Source organism: Triticum dicoccoides, chromosome 1B, assembly GCF_002162155.2.
Source record: "Triticum dicoccoides isolate Atlit2015 ecotype Zavitan chromosome 1B, WEW_v2.0, whole genome shotgun sequence".
Lineage (NCBI taxonomy): Eukaryota > Viridiplantae > Streptophyta > Magnoliopsida > Poales > Poaceae > Triticum > Triticum dicoccoides.
The window spans coordinates 651,978,280-651,983,312 of NC_041381.1; positions in this window are offsets into that span (position 1 = coordinate 651,978,280).

Below are 5,033 nucleotides of genomic sequence, written 5' to 3' on the forward strand. Positions count from 1 at the left end.
TACTATATACATAAGTGATCGAGAGAACCATTGAGTACAGAAGTTCGTCATGCATACCGAGAGAAGTGATCGATCGACCTCTCCTTCTCCGAGAGATTGGTCGAACAACAAGTTTTCGTATCATGTATCCGACGCTACTGGCTACATACATGTACAATATGTATAAGATCTCTTAATTACAATCCCCTAGCAATTGAAATCAATTTCCACATGGTATTCTCCGGCTTTATTGATGACGTGGTTAAGAAAGAATCCCGCCAATTCCTCTTGAATTGCTTTCATGCCATCTGGTTCTAGGAGTTCATTCCGCATATGCCACGTCTAATTTGAAAAAGGGGGTTAATTAATACATATATATGAATGAAACTCAACAGAAATGATGGTGTAATAAAATGAAATTGTGAATATTATTGCTTACGCACTTCATATTGTCTTTTAGAGTAGCCCCGTTTGTTTTTCAAAGTCGCGTTGTGGATGAACTCGCACACATAGTATCCACAGAAATCATTCCCTTGTTCCTGCCACAAGCACTTTACGAGAAATAGAGGTCAATCAAACTGATAATGAAGCATTATAAATGGCATTGATGAAAGTATAGCTATAGAATCAACGGGAGATGCGCGCAACTAGCTAGCCAGTAGTACTAACTTTTGGGTATGTATATCGCAGCTCCTTCGGCAGTCCCGGAGCTTCTGCGGCGAACTGTTTCCAAACCCTGCAAGACAAAGAAAATAATAATTATTACTTGAGATATCAGGAAATGAACAAAAAGTTGCCGATATGGTGCGATAATGATCGATTGAACTTACTTGTTGAGCAATTCAGTCATGTCCGCATAGGTTTCGGGATATTTCCGTCTCGAGTCTAAGACGGTTACTAGTCCCCGCTCAAGCTTAATCTCCAGAAGAACATAGTGGTACCTGCGCACGCATGCATAACTCATCAATTACATTACTATAACCTCGCTCGAGTAATAAGGGAAACCGAATATGCACACGACAGTAACACTCACTCGCCGTTGTAAGGAAAGAGTATGGTATCTTTGTTTGATTTTTGATCAACGATCGTAGCAAGTTGTCCTTGGCCTCTTTGACGTCCTTTTTAACCAGAAATTCATCTATGACATTTGTGTTAATGAACCCAATATCGTAAATTTCTTGTTTTTTGCACTCGACGATCTTCAATCTGCATAATATATTAAGGATAATTAATTATAAATACATGAAATGAAAGAGCCGAGCTATATATAGAGACTTAATGACAGAAATAGTACTTACAGGTAGTAGCAAAAGACCATTAATTTATTGAGGGCCTTTTGATTGAAGAACGCGAAGAAATCCTCAAATGAAACACACAACAAATCACTTGAAACGAGGTCGTGCTCCTCTTTAATATTTAGATACAAAGCATTCGTCCCCCCAGACTCTCTGCAGGTTTTCATGTACCAATTATGGAATCTTCGCATCATTGTTGTCAGAGATTTTTCATCTTTAACGAGAGGCTTCCCTTACTCGTATCTGTGTTCGTCCACCTCCAAGAAATCAGGAAGTTGATCATCAGGCAGGTAATCTGCAAGATTGCCATAACCGGCCACCGTCCCCGGAGCATTAGACACATTGAGCGGGGGGCACGATTGTTGTGCTTGTTCGCCGAGCTGGGCAATTTTTTCCCCTTTGCTCGTCCTTTTAACCTTTTATCACTGACAGTACTTCCCGACCGCTGGGCTTCGAGATATGTCTGTTCAGTAATGCGCTGATAGTTGGTTCTCAGCAGAGACTTTGGTGGTTTCCTCAGGGCATCGATAGTGCGCTTTGCTTTCACTAGATCTACCTTCTCCTCCGGAGGTGGATGTCTATTTGCTTTCACCCCTTCAAAGAACTCCTTCACGTGGGTCCGCACAATCGTATTGTTTTCCTCCTCGGTCCTCTCGTACGGTAACTTCTCTAGAGGCTTGAGAGGTGGGCCGTATCTGTATTGCCTCCCGCCTCTGGTTGTGCTGCTAGACGCCAGAGCAGACGGAGCGGCTGCGGTGTCTGTCTTCTTTCGTGCTTGCTTACGAGGCGGAGGATAAGGAGTACGACGCGCCGGAGCAGCCGGGGCGGCGGCGGGTCTCTTCCGCCCTTGCTGGCGAGGCGGAGAAGGAGGAGGCTGCTGGCTGCTCAGGAGCGCCGGCGCAGGCGGAGAAGGAGGCGGAGTGCCGCCACGCGTCGGAGAAGGAGGCGGAGTGCCGCCACGCGTGCCCTGATCGTCACTCACCGGAGGAGGAGGCGGTGGAGTAGGCAGAGTGCCTTGACTCGCCGGAGGAGGAGGAGGAGGCGGAGGCGTCCAGTTCGGAAGGTTGATGAGCTCCTTCCGCCATAGGCATGGAGTCTTCAGAGCAGAACCCAGCCTAGTCTCTCCTTCACCGGTAGGGTGATCAAGCAGGAGGTCCTCAAATCCCTCCGTTATTTCATCCACCATCACCTTAGCATATCCTTCTAGAATCGGCCGGCAGTGATAAGTTGCTCCAGATCCAGTAGGATAAACAGAGCCAACATCCGCCTTGACCTTCAAATTCATCCATCGCGCCATAAAGTGGCAATGTTGAGACTCCGTGATAGCATCCACGGGATAGCTGGCAGGAGCCGTCAAGACATGCTCCGGCTGAAGCAGCTCGGTGGAAGCCACGCTGCTTCTCCGCTGAGATGGCGGGTAGCTTCGGGGGAAGCTTCGGCAAGTCGTTTGCTGCGATCTGCTACTTCTCGTTCCTCTTCTCATTCCTCTAGCCCCATTACCCTTTCGTGCAGCGCCTGCAGTTGGCCCTGCTCCAGTTTCTTCCTCCTCTCATGGGTTTTGTAACCCCTTGCGTCCGGAAAACCAACCTTCCACGGAATGGAGCCTGGCGTGCCTCGTGTCCGTCCAGGATGCTCAGGATTCTCGAGGGCCATTATGAGCTCGTCCGTCTCCCTGTCTGGAACGAACGTCCCTTGCTGCACTGCATTGATATAGTGTCGAAGGTTCTTGAGGGGTATTTGCAGTTGCTCATCCGTCCAACGGCACTCCCCTGATACAGGGTCCAAGGTTCCGCCAGCCCCGAAGAACCAAGTCCGGCAACGGTCTGGCCATCTCATTGTCTCTGGTTCGATCCCTTTTTCAGGCAGATCATTCTCCTCCTTGGACCACTTAGGCCGGGCTTTGAGGTAGCCACCTGACCCCGTGCGATGGTGAAGCTTCTTCTTCGCAACATTTTTCTTGTTCGTCGCCGACATCTTCTTACTCTTTTCCGATGTCTTGTGGGCCACAAATGCGGGCAAGTGATCTTTGATCTTCTCATATTTGCCGATGAATTATGGTGTCTTTTTTTTGTCGACAAAATGGTTCAACTCTTTCCTCCACCTCCTGAATAGAGTTGCCATCTTCTTAAGAGCACAAGACTTGATTAATTGCTCTTTAACTGGCTTCTCCGGATCCTTCTCTGGCGGTAGGGTGAAATTTGCCTTCAGCTGAGTCCAAAGATCTTCTTTCTGCATATCATTGACATAAGACACCTCAGGGTCGTCCTTAGGCTTATACCATTGCTGGATGCTGATCGGGATCTTGTCCCTAACAAGAACCCCGCACTGAGCAGAAAATGTGTTCTTTGTCCGGATGGGTTCAATCGGTTCGCCGTCGGGCGCGATTTCTATTATCTCAAACCTTTCATCCGAGCTCAACTTTTTCTTCGGGCCTCGTCTCCTTACGGAAGTTGTGCTCGATCCGGAGGGCTAGAAATTAAAAGGAAGAAAGACGAGAGTAATTAATATGTGTACATATACCAAAACAATGGATGCGTCAATTAACTAGTCAGCACGGGCTTAACTAATATATATATCCCTGGCCGGACTGGGTTCGGTCACCGGAGCAGTCAGCATGGTCTCCTTCTTGTACCTCCATTATGTCACCGGAGCCATCATGAACATAGCCCTCTTCTTATACCGGCATTAATGGGCCGAAGCCATCATGAACATAGCCCTCTTCTTCACCCAGTCCTTCCAGCTGACCATCGGTGTCGTTGAGATATGACGCAACTTCATCACTTCCTTGTGCGATTATGTGCCCCAACATCGCTTCTGTTGCTTCATCTCGGGAGTGCTCCATAGTTTCTGCAAATATTTACAACATGTCAATTATTATTCAAACATGGTATAGATGGATATATATATTAGTGGCAAACGTAGAACTAGCTAGCTAATCACAATAAGGAATCATGTTAGTGGCCTCGACGCTGCTTCTCTAGGGTTTGGGATCGCCTCGACACAACGCTTCAAGGGTTTGGGGTGACCTCGACGACAACGCTCTTTTAACTTGGTAAATTTGGGTGGCCTCGAGAGTTTTGGTCGAGCGAGAGGGCCGAGGGGGGTGTTGCCGTTGTATAGGTTATCACGATCGAGAGGGGGTATATATATCAACCGCCCCTCATGTCGAAGTTATCTCGAGGGGGCGGCGAGGGCGAAGGCGAGCAGCCTGACGGCGACAGATCTGATAAAAGATAAGAAAACGAAGAAGAAATAAAAAGAGGAGAAGAAGAAAGGAATAGAGGATAAGATCGAAGAAAAAAAAGAAGAAGAAAAAAGAGGAGAAGAAGAAAAAATAGAATTTTTTCTATTTTTTCTTCTTCTCCTCTATTCCTTTCTTCTTCTCCTCTTCTTTTTCTTATTTTTTTTCTTCTTATTTATTTCTCCTCTTCTTTTCCTCTCCTCTTCTTCTTTCTTTCCTCTTCTTATTTTCTTCTTTGCTATCCTTCTTTTTCTAAAATTGTAACTTTTGCATATATAAAACTTTTCTAAAACTGTAACTTCCTATATATGAACAAAAAACTTTCTATGAACAAAAAAACATTTTTAACATATATATTTAGTAAATTCTAGCTACATACATCACATACACATATACATTATAGCCACATACACATATACATCACATATGAACAAAAAAATAAACTAATAAAAATAAAAAAAACATATAGCAACATATGAACAAAAACATATAGCCACATACATACACATAAATTATAT